The sequence below is a fragment of the Spinacia oleracea genome, chromosome 2 (assembly GCF_020520425.1).
Source record: "Spinacia oleracea cultivar Varoflay chromosome 2, BTI_SOV_V1, whole genome shotgun sequence".
Lineage (NCBI taxonomy): Eukaryota > Viridiplantae > Streptophyta > Magnoliopsida > Caryophyllales > Amaranthaceae > Spinacia > Spinacia oleracea.
Window position 1 is genome coordinate 79,639,935 of NC_079488.1, and position 21,015 is coordinate 79,660,949.

At 36.2% G+C, this 21,015-nt stretch overlaps 1 pseudogene; it reads right to left on the reverse strand.

The window, feature by feature from the left end:
- Positions 1-1,263: 1,263 nt before the first annotated feature.
- LOC110795024 (NADP-dependent alkenal double bond reductase P2-like) overlaps positions 1,264-21,015 on the reverse strand; it is a 74,791-nt pseudogene continuing 55,039 nt past the window's right edge.

Here is a 21,015-nt window from a genome sequence, read left to right on the forward strand (position 1 = left end):
ATTGACACGAATCTAAAAATATGTCATAAACCTACCCAACGACTTTTATTGGGCACGACATGTCATAAACCTGTTATAGGCGATAATATGTCCCTACGTGGAAGTACTTTTCTCCTTCTTCTTCCTCAATATATCCAGTCATCATTATCATCTCGTTGACTTTTTTACAAGTTACCGGCCACTTAATTCCAATAAAAGTTGTTGGGTAGTAAAGGTGAGATTATTAAAAACTATGTCGTAGGTGGGATTAACAAAAGCAAATCGGTCAAAGATTGGATTAATATTACCAAATTTTCCTTTTAAAAAATGTTATTTTTTCTCTCTACTTTTTTTCTCATTCTCTCTCTACTTTTTTTCTCTTTCTCTCTCTTATTTTTCTATTGTAATTGTTGTATTTTGTCTTTATCTATTACCTTTTCCCTTGTTTTTTCATGTTGTGGGGTGTGTTTTTTTTTTATGTTGTGGGGGTGATATGTGTGTTGCCACACATGTATGATATCCGCCTTCTCCAACTCCCATTTAGGCTCCGTTTGTTTTGACAAAAACACTTTCTCGGAAAATGATTTTTCCATTTTCCTTTGTTTATGTTGTTAAGGGTGGAAAAGATTTTTTCAAAAGGTAGAAAACAACTTTCTCTATGGGTAAACCCAAGCTTGTCAAAATCAGGATTTTACTTTTGAATGGAAGGGACTCTTAGAGTCGAATCGTAGAATCGTAAGATTATATGAATAAGTATAATCAATATTTTATTCTCAGTTTTCGTTTAAATTGCTTATATTATAGGTGAAAAACTTAATAATTGAAATATATAGTTGTTAATAATAAGCAATAATTAACAATATTAATATATTAATAACTTCTCAGCATGATTTAAATTTATCAGATTTTCGCTAGTCAAGAAAAAAGTGTAGAATCGTAAATTGAAGCGTAAGACCAAATTTGAATCGTAGAATCGTAAGATTCTACGATTTGAATCGCGATTGTAATAACCATGGGTAAACCAACTTTCACTTTGAATAGAAGGAATGTCACATGTTCCACTCTAATCTCTTACATTTTATTTTCTCTCATCTCATTCCCACTTCTTGTTATTTTTACAAACAAAGGAAAATCATTTTCCCTTAAATATAGTTTTCCGTTGAAACAAACGGAGCCTTTATAAAGTACGGAGTGAGTAACTTTTAAGCATTTTATGGCAACTTTGCATAAGGAATTTGCTTTTAGGGAACAAAGTTAAGGAAACATAGGGTGATTGATTATTTCCTAATCAGCTGCGACTTGAACAATCGTTTTGCCAATGTATGACCGCGAAAAAGACCGATAAAAGCCGAGGGAATGCTCTCTAAACCAAAGGCAATATCTTCAAGCACCTGCATTTGACCTGCATGAAGGTATTTGGATGTTGTTAAAAAATCTTCAAAATGTTGTAAGAAATCAATAGTCAGGAACCCTTGGATGGTGATTCGCTTGTATACGACGTCGTTCATGTCAAGAAGTGTGGTAGTTCTTGCAGGATCAGTGTATTGTGATATCACCCCGCAAACAACTACCCTACCAAAAGGATTCATGTTTGCAACAGCTGCTTCTAGCATTTCTCCTCCCACGTTGTCAAAATAGATGTCGATTCCATTCGGGAAGTATCTGCGTTTGAAACGTTAAACGTAGGAATTGAAAGTATAATGGATCACATTTGTATTTTGAGTCGTCCCAAATTATATCACTTTTAAGTACTGTGTAGCTAGTATTGTAGACTTGTAGTAAGCTAATTAAAATTTGATTTTTTTTTTTCTGAACAACTACCTTATCGTTTACCAATTTTATGAACAACATCTTTTACTTTGCTTTGTTTTGTAAAAAACACGTTAAACTATGTTTTGTGTTAGAAACACTACCACAACTAACATATCTCTTTTGTCGTTTTAAGTGAAACAAAGTTCATTATCTTCATTGATTTATAAGGATTTCATGGAAAACGTGCTTTTGAATCACTTAATCTGGTTAAAAATCGAGAAATGTCTTAATTTTAAAATGTGAAAAATGTAAAGTAGTAGCGTTTCCAACACAAAAGCATAATTTACGGTAGTTGTTTACAGAAAGAAAATCAAAGATTAATAAACTGATAAACTAAAAGGTAATTGTTCGTAAATTTTCTTTAAAACTTTGAATAACCTATATAATCCTTAATAGTTCAATTAGTAATTAAAGAAATTTTAAAAATACCAACTAATTTTTTTGGTGTTAGCACCCGGTTCACCCGTAAGGCTAATTCGGATTCGGGGCGAGTTCTGGGTGGATAGGTTCCAGTCCCCTCCCAATTGTTGTTGTTAGATAATGCCTTGAATCGGTCAAGCCCCTTACTGCAACGCCCCAACACGGGGATCTCGCTGCCAGGTCAGCAAGTCGGGGTCCAGGGGCGATGCCCCTGGTTTAGGGGTTCGGGGACGCAACGTGGTCCTCGATGGGGGTTCGGGGGCAACGCCCCCGAACTTTACGGTATCTGTTATTTTGGACACGGTTATCTGTTTTGGGCCTATTTTCTGGGCTTTTCCGCATCTGTCTAGAGAGTAGTATATAAACTCTTTAGGTGATAACCTAGCCGTATTCTGTAATCTGTATTCCTCAAGATCAATAAAACTTTCCTCCCCTCTGCCTGTGGATGTAGCTAACACATTGTTAGTGAACCACGTTAAATCTCTGCATTCTTTAATTACGTTATTTTATCTTTCTTTGCATCCGTTATAACAAACTGGTATCAGAGCCGGATCTGTTCTAGGGTTTGAAATTTCTTGGAGAAAGATGTCTAGTATTAACGTGAAGGTCGAGAAATTTACCGGGAGTAATAGTTTCAGTTTATGGCGAATCAAGATGCGAGCCTTGTTGAAACAACAAGGGCTGTGGGCGCCACTTGCTAGGAAGTCGGCAGACCCAATCACCGATGAGATGGCCGTTCTGGAGGAGAAGGCACACTCGATGATTTTGTTGTGTCTTGCTGACGATATCATCACCAAGGTCGCGGAGGAGGAAACCGCGCAAGGTCTGTGGGTTAAGCTCGAGAGTCTGTATATGACGAAGTCCTTAACCAATAAGTTGCTTCTGAAGCAACGTCTGTTCAGTCTGCGAATGCAGGAAGGTATGCCTCTCCGAGATCACTTAGATCAATTAAACACAATTTTATTAGAATTGCGTAATATTGATGTTAAAATTGAAGATGAGGATGCTGCTTTAATTCTGTTAGTTTCTTTACCATTATCGTATGAAAATTTCGTGCAATCGTTTATTGTTGGTAGAGATACTATTTCTCTAGAGGAGGTTAGATCGTCCCTCCATACTAGAGAGTTGCGCCATAAGGCGACTGGTACATGTACAGATAATCAGGCTTCTGGGTTAGTAGCCAGTGGGAGTTATGGGCATGGAAATTCGGGGAAGAAGAAATTCAAGAAACTAGTTTCTAAGGGTCCTAAACCTAATGATGTCTGTAATTACTGTAAAGAGAAGGGACACTGGAAATATGATTGTCCCAAGAAGAAGAGGAAACAGGATAAATCGTCAGGTACTGCTGCGGTAGCTGATACCAATTCTGAAGAGGATATTGCTCTAGTTGCTGATGAGCACACGCATCACAATGATGTGTGGATCCTTGATTCTGGAGCGTCTTACCATATATGTCCGCGCAGGGAGTGGTTTACAACCTACGAGCAAGTAGACGGTGGCAATATTTCTATGGCTAATAGTTTTATTTGTAAGGCGGTTGGAGTAGGCTCAATTAAAATTCGGACACATGATGGTAAATTCTGCACATTGAATGATGTTAGGCATGTTACACTTATGACAAAGAATCTGATATCTTTGAGTATGTTAGACAACAAGGGTTTCAGTTTTCAGGGTGAAGGTGGAGTTCTACATGTCTGCAAGGGTTCGAATGTGGTTCTGAAAGGTGTAAAACGTGGTACCTTGTATTTACTTCAAGGATCTACGTTATCAGGTTCTGTTGCTGTTGCATCCTCGGAGATTGATAAGGAGAACATGAACAAGTTATGGCATATGAGACTTGGTCTCATGAGTGCAAGAGGGATGCAAATTCTGTCAAAAGCGGATCTTCTTTGTGGTCACAAGGTCACGGATCTTGAATTCTGTGAACATTGTATTTTTGGGAAACTACATCGCAGCAAGTTCCCTAAAGGTGTACACAGAATAAAAGGCACACTTGATTACATCCATTCTGATTGTTTTCCCGGGTGGAGTCTTTAGGGGGTCACAGATATTTTGTGTCAATGATTGATGATTTCTCAAGGATGACTTGGGTGTTCATTATGAAGCATAAAAGTGAAACTTTTAAGAATTTCAGACAGTGGAAGGCATTAGTGGAGAATCAAACAGGGAAGAAGATCAAAAGGCTGGGAACTGATAATGGTCTGGAATTTTGTTGGTCTGAGTTCGATGAGTTCTGCAAGAATGAAGGGATTGCTAGGCATCATACAGTCAGGGATACACCACAGCAAAATGGTGTAGCAGAACGTATGAATCAGACACTTCTGGAGAGAGCTAGGTGCATGCTTTCTAATGCTGGACTAACTAGAAGATTTTGGGCAGAAGCGGTTAGTACAGCTTGTTATCTGATCAATCGTGGACCTCACACGGGTATACATCTCAAAACCCCTATTGAGGTGTGGTCTGGTAAGCCTGCTGATTACTCTAGTTTAAGAGCTTTTGGTTGTACTGTTTATTATCATGTAAATGAGGGTAAATTAGAGCCACGAGCTAAAAAGGGAGTATTTGTAGGTTATGGGGATGGGGTTAAAGGGTATAGAATCCGGTCTCCATCTGAAAAGAGGGTTATACTAAGTAGAAATGTAGTCTTTAATGAAAATTCTATGTTTAACCCTACTGTGAAGTCTATTGTTGTGTCAGAAAGTGGTAGTGTTGAGAAACAGGTGGAGCAGCAAGTCACTCTAGATGAGAGTGGACCACAACAACCACAGTCAGAATCAGAACCATCAGGTTCTTCATTACCAGTAACGAATCAGCACAGTTTGGCTCTTGATCGATCAAAGAGAGCTAATTATGGGATGCCTCCCAAGAGATATGGTTTTGAAGATATGGTGGCCTATGCACTACAGGTTGCTGAAGAGGTGGATCCTAACCCTGATGAACCATCCACCTACAAAGAAGCAGTTACATGTATTGAGTCTAACCAATGGCTTGCTGCAATGGGGGATGAGATGGAGTCACTTCATAAGAATCAGACTTGGGAATTAACCAAGAGACCTCGAGACAGAAAGATCGTCACTTGTAAATGGGTCTACAAGAAGAAGGAAGGAGAAACATCAGTTGAGGGTATCAAGTATAAAGCTCGAGTATTAGCTAGAGGGTTCACTCAGAGAGAGGGAGTAGACTACAATGAGATTTTTTCTCCAGTGGTCAGACACACTTCCACAGGGTGCTACTAGCAATAGTTGCACATCAGGATCTGAAGCTTGAACAACTAGATGTGAAGACAACTTTTCTGCATGGAGAGTTGGAAGAGGAGATATACATGACTCAGCCAGATGGTTTTCAGGTTCCTGGTAAGGAAGAATATGTTTGCAAGTTGAAGAAGTCCTTGTATGGACTAAAGCAGTCTCCGAGGCAGTGGTATAAGAAATTCGACAGCTATATGATAGAGATTGGCTACACCAGGAGTCCGTATGATTGTTGTGTTTACTATAGCAAGGCAGCAAATGGTTCATTGATTTATCTGGTCCTGTATGTAGATGATATGTTGTTAGCTGCAGAGAACAAGTCTAATGTTCAGAAGTTGAAGGATCTCCTTAGTGCTGAGTTTGAGATGAAGGATTTGGGTGCGGCTCGGAAAATTCTGGGGATTGAGGTTTATCGGGATAGAAGCAAAAAGAAGCTCTTCTTATCACAAAAGGGATACATTCAGAAGATTTTGTCAAGATTTGGCATGTCTACAGCAAAGCCCATAGATACTCCTAGTGCTGCAAATGCACATCTGTCTGTTGCTTTTGCACCTAAGTCTGCTGAGGAGAAGGAGTACATGTCTCGAGTTCCCTATGCTAGTGCAGTAGGAAGCTTGATGTATGCAATGGTCTGCACTAGAACTAATCTAGCACAGTCTGTTAGTGTTGTTAGTAGGTTCATGAGTGAACCTGGAAAGGAGCAATTGGCAAGCCGTGAAGAGGATTTTTTGGTACCTAAAAGGTACATCTGATGTTGGTCTCATTTATGGAGGTGATACAGAGTGTTTGGTGACAGGGTTTTCAGACTCTGATTATGCTGGAGATGTTGACAGTAGAAGATCTATGACTGGTTATGCTTTCACTCTTGGTGGTTCAGTTGTCAGTTGGAATGCTACTTTGCAACCTACGGTGACTTTGTCTACTACAGAAGCAGAGTACATGGCATTGACAGAAGCAGCAAAAGAGGGAATATGGTTGAAAGGGTTGGTCAGTGATTTTGGTCTACATCATGATCAGGCTATAGTGTACTGTGACAGTCTCAGTGCAATCTGTTTAGCTAAGGATCAAGTACATCATGAGAGGACTAAGCACATCGATGCAAGGTATCATTTTCTGAGAAGTGAGAAGAGAATTAAGGTGAACAAAGTGGGTACTGCTGATAACCCAGCTGATATGTTCACCAAGCCGGTTCCACATAGCAAGTTTCAACACTGTTTGAACTTGCTAAATGTTAGGAGTTGTTGATTGCCCTTTTGGGGGCAAAATCTGAGGCAGAGGAGTTTCTGGTACATCTGGCATTATAATGGTGCATCTGGTACATCTGTTATTTGCGAGAGGATTCAAGTCAAGGTGGAGATTTGTTAGATAATGCCTTGAATCGGTCAAGCCCCTTACTGCAACGCCCCAGCACGGGGATCTCGCGGTTATCTGTTTTGGGCCTATTTTCTGGGCTTTTCCGCATCTGTCTAGAGAGTAGTATATAAACTCTTTAGGTGATAACCTAGCCGTATTCTGTAATCTGTATTCCTCAAGATCAATAAAACTTTCCTCCCCTCTGCCTATGGACGTAGCTAACACTTTGTTAGTAAACCACGTTAAATCTCTGCGTTCTTTAATTACGTTATTTTATCTTTCTTTGCATCCGTTATAACAGTTGTTGCGGGGGATCGAACACGAGTTCTCCCTACCAAGTTCAGCCCCAATCACCACTGAACCAACAGACAATTGATAAAACTACCAACTAATACTTCTACCGTTCTACGTATTTCTTAATTTATATCTGACCTTTTGAGAGACAACTTAAGATCACTCTCCTCTTTATAATTGAATGCATCATGAAAGCGAAGGTTTTGCTTCAATAGATCAACCTGAAACATTATCATACTTATCAATATACAAAAGCCATTTTGAACACATTAAGCCAAATGTCGAATCTTGTTCTTCTATATGTACACTTAATATAGGACACTATTAGCGTTCATCAAACCTACGTTAAACCACAAGAAAAATAATCGGGAGTAGGAATTAGGAAATATATAATGTTTACCCTAGTTTTTACTACTCTTTCCGTCCCTTAATATTTAACCCAGTTTGACTTTTTGCAATATTCACATAATTCACTTTGACCCTATTTTATTTCTATTATATAAAAATAAATGTTAGTATATAATATATTGTTGGCTTCATCTTAATATATATTTTCAAAATATTAATATTTTTATAAGTTCTTATAATATGTAGTTAAAAAAAATAGGTGGTTAAAGTTATGCATTGAAAAGCGTGTCTGATCAAAACCGGTCAAGTATTAAGGGACAGAGGGAGTAAAAGTTAAACAACTAACGCCGAAGGAAAATGGGCCAAATTACCAAATTGGTATAAAAAAAGAACGGTCTTTACCACATCGGTATATAAAAATCATTTAGCCACTATAAGGTATTAAAAAAAGAAACAGGCGACGGTTGCGCCTATTTTGTGGCCGGATTTCATTATTTGCAGCGCGTGACTTACACTGGGTTATTTATTTTCTTCTTTTCTTTTTCTGTTTATATTATCTCATCCCTAGCCTTTTCAAAAAATTTCATATGTAGAAAACAAATCAAATAGTTAATTGAAGAGGAAAAACAAATCCCATTAATCTGCCCAAAAATCGCAGATCGAAAAAACCATCATGCATGCACCATCAATCAAGTACCAATTAAACATGCTCCAATTGTAAATATGGTAGAGACATAGCTGGTAGTTGGGTTTCTTTCGAGAATCAATGGAAGAATGAAAAGAATTGCTAAGCACAACAAATGGAGCATTTACAGAGACGACAGGAAGAAATGAACTAATACTGTGCTAGTCAAAGTAAACCCAAGCCTGTTAACTTTGATCAATATACAAGACTAACAGCCTATGGAGCTAATCTAATAGAAAAAACCCAAATCTAATAGAAACTTGTGTTAACTGATCGATCCGTCTAACAACGAAAGAGATGAAGATAAAGATGAAGTTGAGCAGTAAAAGAAATAAATGATAGAAATGAGAACATAATCAAGATTTCAATTGCTTGTATTCCGTATGGAAGATGGTGGATGAAAAGGAACGAAAAGGTAGTTGGAGTCTTGGAGAAGGAGATGAAAATATAATTAATTACTGTAGTTGATAACTGTTATGTCCTAAACGCATGTGAACAAGTGTAGGTCACGCGCTTCACATAATGAAAACCGAGCACAAAAATAGGCCCAATCGTCGCCTGTTTCTTTTTTTAATACCTTAAAGTGGCTAAAGATTTTTATATACCAATGTGGCAAAGGCAGTTCTTTTTTTATACCAATTTGGTAATTTGGCTAGGGAAAATGTATTCTCTGTTGAGAGTCAACAATTGTAGGAGTCAACAATTGTAACTAATACTTAGGTGAATGTCATATTTTTACACAAGGTTTTCTACCACCTACCCTAGTAAATAGTATAGCTACTAGGCATGAATAGTAAGAGTATTTGGCTATAAATACTCCTTGCTTTACCTTTGCAAATGATACGAGCAATACACTTGCTTCACAAAAGTTTGTATTGTATTTTACTTGTATCAGATATAAACTTCTGTTTCTTTCTATTACCTCACAACACGTTATCAGCACCAATTTTCCTCAGGTATATTTTTTACCTGTTACTCAAAATTTTTATAAAATGTAGTATATATTCTTAACAAAATATTTTGAGGAGTATGCTCTATAGTTGCCCATATTTGGGATGCTCTATATCAGAAACTCTAAACACCCGTTTTAATCATAAAAGAGAGTTCACATTGCTACCGGTATTATGATCAACTTGGTAAAAGGAGAATATGCTTGTGTACTACATTTATGACACTTGGTTGTTTTTTTTTTTCTCATTCGTGCATAGTTGTATATATGCACTCTTACGTACTACCTGCATGCATAGTAATATTAGCCATGCATTATCATTACATATATATATATATATATACTATTCCTTTGCATGCCTACATGCATATAGCTAGACTATACTTAAAATAAAATAATTTTTTTTGGTAAAAACGATGTAGCCTTTATTTTCAGCTACATCTTTATTTTTGTTTTTCGAACCCACGATCTCTTAAACAGACTAGGGTTCTCGGACCATTACGGCTTGCATCCCGGGGGATATCTTTTTACCATTTTAATTCTATATATCCATTATTTCTTTTCAAATCCACAGTGATATTTTTTTTTGGTAGTAAGTAATAAAACTATTAACCTCTTTAGACTATAATATACCAGTTTACTGTAACAAATTGTATAATACAATCATGATTTATCCCCTATAAAAGGGGGATTACCCGTCCCATTTTCACCACACAACATCTTATCCCCTTCTTACTTTTTATCCAAAACCACACAAAATTTTCCTCCTCCAATTTTCCGATCAAACATGTTTCCGGCCGGCAACCCCGACCCTCCACACGTCTTCACCTTCGAGGAAGATTTAAGAAAATTAAAACAATATTTTGTTTTAATGATGGCCTTAGTAGTCCTTCTTATTGCATTAATGATTTTCATAATTTTCAACAAATGAAGATCTCCATTTTTTTTGTTTATTTCCGGCAAGTAAGAACAAAATGCATAATTTTTTGTAGTACTTCATTCTCCATTTTGATGTATTAATTGCATTTTTTCGCATTTTTAATTTTTTTTAACCATATGTATAATATTATTATTAATGTTATCATTATTTTTTTTCGCTTTTAATTAACGTCATTACCATGAATTATTTGATTTATTTATGTGGGATTCATAATAATAAACTAAGGGGGAGAAGGAAACATAAAATTTTAATAGTTAATTATTATGAATATGATTAATTAATTATAATCTTGATTACTAAGTTTAATGATTATTTGATTGTAGTTAAAATGGGAGATTTGATGAAAAGACAATTCAATGTGCTAGACTTGTCTGGGCACAATTTTCTGGAATGGACTGTTGATGCACAGATGAACTTAAAGGCCCAAGGACTGGATCATACCATAAAAGATATAATGGTTCCAGGCACCACAGAAATCAAAACTGCCACCGAGCAGGAAAAGGCCAAAACCACAGTCCTCATAAGACATCATTTACATGATAGCCTGAAAACTGAATATCTGATGGTGGAGAATCCCAAAGAGTTGTGGGATAGTCTTAAAGAAAGATATGGACACAATAAAAGGGTGCTCCTGCCAAAGGCTAAATTTGACTGGACTAATCTAAGGTTCCAGGATTTTAAATGTGATAGTGAATATAATTCCACGTTATTCAAAATTGTATCATTGCTGAGATACTGTGATCAAGCGGTCACAGAAGATCAAATGATAGAGAAAACCCTCTCCACCTTTCATGCGAATAATATTCTATTGCAACAGCAATACCGAGAGAGGGGCTTTAAGAGATATTCTGAGCTGATTTCTCTATTGTTGGTTGCTGAACAGAATAATGATCTTCTGTTAAAGAACCATAATCTTAGACCAACTGGGTCTATGGCATTCAATGAAACGAATGCCGTTGAAAGCTCAAACCCACCTGAGGCAAATGTTGCCCATAGAGGTGGACGTGGAAGACCATAATCTTAGACCAAATGGGTCTATGGCATTCAATGAAACGAATGCCGTTGAAAGCTCAAACCCACCTGAGGCAAATGTTGCCCATAGAGGTGGACGTGGAAGATTTAACCACCGCGGCAGAGGACGCGGAAACCACCGTGGTCGTGGTCGTGGTCGTGGCAGGGGTTATCTGGGCCCTAGAAATAATAATCACAAAAGGGCATCAACAAGGAAATCAAAAGCACACCCCCTCAAAAGAGAAAGACACATGTTTTAGATGTGGCATGACTGGCCATTGGGGGAAAACATGCCGTACTGCAAAATATTTGGTAGATCTGTACCAAGCCTCCATAAAAGGCAAAGGAAAAGTTGCTGAGGAAAATTATGTAGATGAGGAAAATCCCTCAGGGCCAAGCTTTGATGTATCTGATTTCTTCAATGATAACCCTGACAGTGGCAATGATCTGATATTTGGGGATAATAATAACATATAAATACCCCATCTAAACTATATCATGTATCGTTTTTATATATTTTCTTATGTATTTTTCAATTACCTTGTTATGAATTTCTAATTTTCATGAATAAAGTATTTTATTATAATCGTTTCTCTAAACTAATTGCATATTCATTTATGAAGATATGAATCTACCTGAAGTTGATTCCAAGTACCAATGTCTTCTGGACAGTGCAGCAACACATACTATCTTAAAAGATAGGAAGTATTTTTCAAAACTAACAATGTACCAAGCAAATGTCAATACAATTTCTGGGACAGCAAAGCTAATAGAAGGATCCGAAAAAGCTTGCATTGTGCTCACAAATGGAACAAAATTGACTATTAATGACGCTTTATATTCGAGTAAATCTCGAAGAAATCTCTTAAGTTTCAAAGATGTGCGTCAAAATGGTTATCATTTAGAAACAATGACAGTGGATCAAAAAGAATATTTATGCCTCACGACAGAAAAATGTGGCAAGAAACATATTTTTGAGAAATTTCCAGCATATTCTTCAGGGCTATATCGTATAGATATAAGACCAATTGAAATAAATATGATATCTAACAAGAAGTTAGATGACAAGAAGTTGCTCACATTATGGCATGACCGTTTGGGTCATCCTGGAACAGGAATGATGCACAAGATTATAGCAAATTCAATCGGGCATTCTATAAGGAATGTTAAAATACCCCGATCAAATGAATTGACATGCTCTGCATGCTCACTTGGAAAATTGATTATAAGGCCATCCAAAAGCAAAATTGCCACCGAATCTCCATCATTTTTAAAAAGAATTCAGGGAGATATTTGCGGGCCAATTAATCCTGCAAGTGGACCATTCAGATATTTTATGGTATTGATCGATGCTTCAACACGATGGTCACATGTGAGTCTCTTGTCAAGTAGAAATGTTGCATTTGCAATTCTACTTGCCCAGATCACCAAATTACGAAATCAATTCCCAGACCACACAATAAAGAAAATAATACTCGACAATGCTGGGGAATTTACATCCCAAACTTTTAACGATTATTGCATGTCGATTGGGATTGTTGTTGAACATCCAGTGGCTCATGTACATACACAAAATGGTCTCGCTGAGTCACTAATCAAGAGGCTACAATGGATTGCAAGACCATTGTTAATGCAATCAAAATTACCATCATCTGCTTGGGGCCATGCTATTTTACACGCGGCATCATTAATAAGATTGAGACCGACAGCTTATCATGAGTTCTCACCTCTACAGTTGGTATATGGTCGAGAACCAAATGTCTCACATCTAAAAATATTTGGTTGTGCCGTGTATGTTCCCATTGCTCCACCCCAACGCACAAAAATGGGTCCACAAAGAAGGCTGGGAATTTATGTTGGGTATGAGTCCCCATCCATAATTAGATACCTTGAGCCAATGATGGCGATTTATTTAAGGCAAAGTTTGCTGACTGTCATTTTAATGAGTCAGTATTCCCAGCCTTAGGGGAGAGAAAGTGGACCCACGGAAAAAGGAGATTGAAATCACATGGAATGCAACTCAACTGTCAATATTTGATCCACGAACAAATTCATGTGAGCAAGAAGTCGAGAAAATTATTAATTTACAAAGTGTTGCAAATCAATTGCCTGATGCATTCACGGACACGAAGAAGGTGACAAAGTCACATATACCAGCAGAGAATGCACCTGCACGCATTGAAATTCCCACTGATAATAAGGCCATTGAAAATGAGTCTATGGCACGACGAAAACGTGGAAGGCCATTTGGTTCAAAAGATTCTAAGCCAAGAAAAGTAAAGAGGCCTGATGGAGTAACAAATGAAATCAATATTGATCCTCCAAAAGAAGGTCATGAAAGACCAGATGAAGAGGAAAATATTGATAAAGATGATCCTCCTAAAGAGGTGGAAGAAAATCATAAAGAAGTCGATAACGACGAAATTTCAATGAACTATGTTTCAACTAAGAAACATTATAATCGGAAAAACGTTATCGTAGATCAAATATTTGCTTACTCCATTGCAATTGAATTGATATCTGATAATGATGACCCTGAACCGAAAACAGTGGATGAATGTCGTCGCAGACATGATTGGCCAAAATGGAAAGAGGCAATTCAGGCAGAATTGAAATCCCTTGAAAAACGAGAAGTTTTTGGAAAAATATCCACCACACCAAAGGGTGTAAAACCTGTCGGGCACAAATGGGTATTTGTGAGAAAAAGGAATGAGAACAATAAGGTTACAAGATACAAGGCAAGGCTAGTTGCCCAAGGTTTCTCTCAAATACCAGGGATTGATTATGAGGAGACATATTCTCCAGTAGTTGATGCTACTACGCTAAGATTTCTGGTAAGCTTGACAGTTTCGAAAGAACTGCAAATGCGATTAATGAACGTTGTGACCGCATATTTATATGGGTCACTTGACGCAGACATTTATATGAAAGTCCCTGAAGGACTAAAATTACCAGAAAACCACAAACCTAAAGAAATGCTTTCCATAAAGCTGAAAAGGTCACTTTATGGGCTAAAACAATCTGGAAGAATGTGGTATAATCGTCTTAGTGAATACCTTGTGAAAGAAGGATTCAAAAACAACCAAATTAGTCCCTGCGTTTTCATTAAGCGATCCCAGTCAGGATTCGCTATCATTGCAGTATATGTGGATGATTTAAATATCATTGGAACTCCACGAGAACTTGAACAAACTGCAAAATACTTGATGAAAGAATTTGAAATGAAAGATCTTGGAAAAACCAAATTTTGTCTTGGACTACAAATTGAGCACTTGAAAGAGGGAATTTTTGTCCATCAATCAAATTACACAGAAAGGGTACTAAAACGCTTTTACATGGACAAATCACATCCAATGAATTCCCCTATGATCGTTCGATCTTTGAATATGAAAGATGATCCATTCAGACCTCGAGAAGAAAATGAAGAAATTCTTGGTCCTGAAGTACCATATCTAAGTGCAATTGGCGCTTTAATGTATTTAGCTAACAATAGTAGACCCGATATTGCTTTTTCTGTGAACTTGTTAGCCAGGTATAGCAATTTGCCAACAAAGAGACATTGGAATGGAATAAGGCATCTATTCCGTTATCTACGAGGAAATCCGTTATCTACGAGGAAAACCAGATCTTGGTCTACTCTATCAGTCAAGAAAAGATGCCACCCTCATTGGATATGCAGATGCTGGATACTTATCGGACCCACAGAAGGCCAAGTCACAAACTGGATATTTGTTCACTTATGGAGGTACTGCAATATCTTGGAAATCAACGAAACAAACATTGACTGCTACATCATCAAACCATGCGGAATTGATTGCTCTTTATGAAGCTGGACGAGAATGTGTATGGCTCAGGTCAATGATCAGCAATATCCAAGAAGGATGTGGAATGAACTCAGTAACAGAAAATCCTACCATCATCTACAAAGACAATACTGCATGCATCGCACAAGTAACTGAAGGGTACATCAAGGGTGATCGAACAAAACACATATCTCCAAAGTTATTCTTCACACACGATCTCCAAAAGGAAGGAACGATAAACGTACAACATATTCAATCGTGTGACAATCTTGCTGATTTGTTTACCAAATCTCTTCCTTCAAAGAGGTTTGAGCAGTTGGTACACAAAATTGGAATGCGTCGTCTTCGTGAGCTATATTAAATTGAGGGGGAATATTATATGCACTGCACTCTTTTTCCCTTCGATCAGGTTTTTATCCCACTGGGTTTTTCCTGACAAGGTTTTTAATGAGGCAGTATGCTAAAGCATATAATCATAGACTTTTATCCCCTAACAGTGGTTTTTGGTTCCACTAAGTTCTATAAAGTAATGAGTCAACTGACACCATGCTTAAACTGACATTCAAGGGGGAGTGTTGAGAGTCAAGAATTGTAGGAGTCAACAATTGTAACTAATACTTAGGTGAATGTCATATTTTTACACAAGGTTTTCTACCACCTACCCTGGTAAATAGTAGAGCTACTAGGCATGAATAGTAAGAGTATTTGGCTATAAATACTCCTTGCTTTACCTTTGCAAATGATACGAGCAATACACTTGCTTCACAAAAGTTTGTATTGTATTTTACTTGTATCAGATATAAACTTCTGTTTCTTTCTATTACCTCACAACATTCTCATATTTGTACTTTTTTGGGCCTACAGTAAAATTAAAGCAAATAATTTGGTTAATGAAGGCATTAATTAGTAAATATAATTACGTACTTTTTGTGTGGTTCCTGCGCAACCAACAACATAGCAGCCAAACAACTTAGCAAACTTCCCTACTAAATTTCCAACTGACCCCGAAGCAGCTGATACAAATATTGTCTCTCCCTTCTTGGGCTTCCCTATTTTGAAAAGCCCAATATGTGCTGTGAACCCACCTAATCCTGAAAACACCAACAATTTCTCTAATGGCTTGTTTGAAAACAAGGAATTCATTTCAAATGATGGAATTGGGCAAAAATGATCTGTTTGGGAAACTAAAGTATTTGGATTTGGATTTGGATTTGGGCCAAATCCAAGACTTTAAAAAATAAGGCCATTGTAAAGAATTTGAAATACAAACTAAAGGGTTGTCATTGGAAATTCTTTTTTTCTCTCCCTTCTTGTTGGACGATTCAGCCAAATAGGAAAAAAAAAAACGTTCATTTTTCCTTTCCCCTTTCTCTCTCATCCACCACCATTGATGACCATCTCCGTCATCTATCCTCTCAACCTCCACCGATTCTCTCTCCTATTATTATTTCTCCATCACCACTAGTTCTCATTCCTTTGTCACTCCGACCTCGTTCTCGCAACCTCTTTGCCGCCTCCTTAATGTCGCCGCCTCGTAACCTCGTCGCAGTCTAGCTCCATCGACAGTTTATTGATATCGGCGTTATCTTTCCATCCCATTTCTCGGATTCATGCGCCTCTTTGATGAGATTGAAGATAAAGATAATAAAATTTGAAAGTTAGGGTTTATTTTTTCCCCAATTTGAATGGTAGATGATACAAACCGGGATCTCATCGATCGAATGTTCCCCAAGTTTGATCAAAATCTTAATTTTTATAGTTTCTGGAATAATTGTCATTTTTTGTTGATTAATCAATCAATTTTACGATTGATCTCTCATTGATTGTTGTTTGATTTTTTAATTTGCCTTTATACGGTGTTGGTGCTTGGTTAATACTCCTTAGTCTTTATTCGAGGAATGTGTATTTATTTGAAATACTCCAAGTACTTTTTGAATGTTTGCCAAATATTACAATGGAATTGAAATTCAGAATTGAAATTACTAGCAATTGCCAAACACTTAATTTGGAATTCAATTTCTACATTTCAAATTCTAGATTTCAAATCAATATATTCAATCAATTCCGTGATCCAAACACTACCTAAGAGAATTTATCTCATACGAAGTATATAAATATAAGGGAATTCATGAGGTCAATTTAGTAATTGCAATCAATTGAGGTTGGCATGAGTGGTTAAGGGTCTCTTGCTCCTTAACCAAGGTTCGAGCCTTGGTTATGGTTAAAATCTCAACTGGGAGGGATGCTGCCCATCGAGGTACCCGTGCAAACTCCCGCAGGAGATTAGTCCAATCGCCGAAGGCGGTGGGAACTCCTCGTAGTAGAACCAAAAATTTAGTAATTGCACTTTTGGTGTCCCCTATGGAATAGACTATAATATCCTAATGATAATTTAAATTAAAAGAAAACATAAAACTAATTTAATTTATTATTCCAATCATGCTAAAAGGTAACATGCTATAAATGTTATATTGCCCTTTTCCAATAAAAAATTCAATCACTCAATTATGTTGACTAATTATCCTAATCACGCCCAAAACTCACCTATAATTCCTTCTCTATAAGTAGAAAAATGCTCCAAATATTCTAATCAAATAACAAGTGTTCGGGAAATTAAAGAAAACAAAAAAGTAAAAAAATTCCAATAATACCTCAATTATTCCATACTATCCTAATCGCATATCTCAATCACGATTAAATTATGACATCAACAAAACAACAAAACATGCAAACAAAGTAAGGGAAGGTGAAATTATGAGAGGAAAAAACAAAGAAGCTGCAAATCGTATCAAAGAAAAATGCCTCAACTTAAGGAAATTACAATTATGAAAATCATAAATGTCACCATAACGCCCAATCACTTAGTAATTCAAGTAATTTTCCATGAACTTCAGTGGTAAGTACGCATGAGAACATCCAAATCATATATGGAATTTTTTTCGAAAGTCAATTAAAACAATCTTACTCTATTACACCCAAAAAAATTAAAATTAAAATTAATGTCATATTAAGTACCAGCTCACAATATTAACGAATTATGTAAAATAATAAACGCACAAAATTAAGAAACAACCAGTAATTATAAAAAATTAAAGCATACAAGGCTTACCATTTACTAAAAATAATCTTTTATTTTTAATTAGCTCAAATTGTATTTCAAATAAAAGACAAGTGTTTACATTTTTGCAGCCTAACTGAGTCAAATGAGTCATAGAAAAAATATTCTCAATTTGGATAAAAAACTTTTTTCATGCGTATTACCTTTTTGTCTAGAATATTACTCCGTATTATATTGTTGGTTATTTGTTATAAACCGAGTCGACTCAGAAGTACATGTGGTTAGCCGAACATGTGCGAGCAATGTAATAAAAGCACGTGAAACACTATTTTTTTAGTTTTATTTATTTATTTCGTATTACATTGATAAACTAATTCAACGTTTGCTACATAGATAATGTTTAGTTTTCTTTAGAGGAACGAAATATTTTCCACTTACATAGTATTTGATGTTATAAGATGCATGTAATATCGCAATTTTGTTTTCTATTTACCTTTGCATACATCGCGTACATGTAAGACTTGTTATAAATTAAAAGAAGGAAGAAAAAACCATTTGACCCTTAACTAAAACCCCACAACAGCTCATTAGTTTCTTAGAAAAGATAAAGGAAAATTTAATTTTAATAATCCGACCTTTGCCCGGTAATCCATTAACAGTCGCACCTATGAGGTATTCCTAGGTGATCCAACCTTTGGTACCTATTATCTTCTAATAGACCTTATGACCGGTAACCGGAAAGAAAAAGTCAACAATTTACAAATTGACTTGATTGGGCTGATTTGGAGTTTTTGAACAATTGTTTTGAAACTTTTTGCTGACTTGGACAAATCTTCACTTATAAATTTGTTTTTTTAGTCTTTTTTTAGTTCCTCCTAGCCAGGTAATCTACCGCCTAGACTAAACAAAAACTCCCCCCGTATACGATCGATTGTCCTGCAACTTGAGCAGCTCTTGATAATGAAAAAATCCCCGGGTGACATCGTCAACAACATCCATCATTGGCGAGAACTCATTTGAGACAACACCATTACCCAGAACACTAAAGAAGAACTTATTGAGAATCATGCCTCTCTTAACCACTGTACTTAATTACACCTAACAACCACTGCCAACCTAATGTCCTAATCAGCCTAACCCAAAAAATTAACAAGAAAATCCCCAAAAATTCAATACCCAAAAAAATTGGAGGAGAGTATAAACGGGGTAAAGCGAGAGAATCGACAAAACCTAGAAAAATTGGATATTGACCCAACTGCAGAACCTGGTAGAATTGAATGAAAAGTGGTGCAATTGAAATCCCGACAACAATGTCAACAACATCAATAATGGCGGAGGTTTCCCTTGAGCAAACTTCATCAAGCTAAAAACACCGAGTGAAGTACTCAATTATCAGGGGAGTTAAAGGGAGGAGAGAAAAAATAATTTGTGTATTTCATCCAAGCTTTTTCGCTTCTAATCATCATCATCAAGCTCCGAAATGAAAGAATGAAAAAAGAGTCACTCCAATTACATCTGTTCTCATCCACCAGCATCTTTGTCACAACCTCTCCAATCTCCCTCCTTGCAATTACATCATCAACAACAACACTTTGTTCAAATTCACCAATACAATCGCTTAACAAATCCTCCATTGCACGATTAACATCATCATCGAACGCGGGGAGCAAGATCCAATTTTTTTGATTCGTATCGAATCACTACTGCTCTTCGTAGAACAATTTTTCATTGTTATTGCTGTAAGAACATAACAAAGAATTACATCCTATCAAAAAAAAAAACATAACAAAGAATTACAATATGAAATGGCAAATTAATGATTTGGAGAAGGAAGAGAAAGAGGGACAAAGCTCCTTGTTTGTGTTAATGGCGTTAATTTTTTTTGTTTACAGATGAAGAACAAAGAGAGAGAATGGGGGAGAAGCTTCTTTAATGGGAATCCTAGAAAAAAAAAAAAAAGACCTACTTAAAAGCCAACTATCACTGCCACGTAGGATAAGTGACCTGTTTTTACAGGTCACAATTTAAAGAGGCCTATTAGAAGATAATAGGTACCAAAGGTTGGATCAGCTAAGAATACCTCATAGGTGGGACTGTTAATGGATTACCGGGCAAAGGTCGGATTATTAGAATTAAATTTTCCAAAAATAAACGGCGGTAGTGGATTATTTAAGGTAAAAAAGTTTCTTTTGTGTTTTAAAAATAAATAAATTAGGGTGTTATGTTTAAGTACTTCGCATGGAATACATTACAAAAGTATTTTTATGACACCATTTTCAAGCTAAAATGACATGAGAATGATATAAGGTAGCAATACAACATAAAGGGTTTTAAAAGATAGTAATTCAATACTTTTATAAAATGGAGTAAGCGACAAAGTGTCTAGTTTGCGAGGTACGTAGTAAATGACAAATTTTCCTTTTTTTGGGTAGAAATAAATCTACTAAGCTGACACCTTCCACTATACAGTCAATTTTGCATGCCAAAAACTTTAGAAGTGAGAGATCGAGTAATAATTAAGGGAATTCCTCGTCCTCAAAGATCCTATATTTGATTTGATCCCATGACCTTTAAATCAGGAGACCAAACTTTTACCACTATATGAAACTTTGCTCAGCTACTTATGGTTAAATTACATACCAAGAATTCTTTAGGGTTTAGGGTTAAATTACATAACAAAAATAATATCTTTCACCAAGCTTAAATTGATTAATGACTCAATGTATGTACTGTCAATTTTTATTAATTATTTGTATCATATATTGAATACGGATACGTATAACGGATATTTACTTTTACTTTGATATACTAAGTAGTACCTAATAAGGTTGAATAAAACATGTTTATTAAAAAACGTTTAATTACTTAATTTGTACTTTTTCTTTCTGGAATTAATAATTTTATCTTTTATCTTTTCTACAATAGTTCCTTAATCATTTAAAAGGAAAATAATTTTATGATTTTTTTTAAGGAGAATTTGTAATTATTAATCCAACCTTTGCCCGATTTTCTTTAATTAAGCCTACCTATGCGATATTTCTAAATAATCCAACATTTATGACCCAACTACTATTATTAAGCCTAACAAGTTACTAACCTGCTATAGGCGGTATTC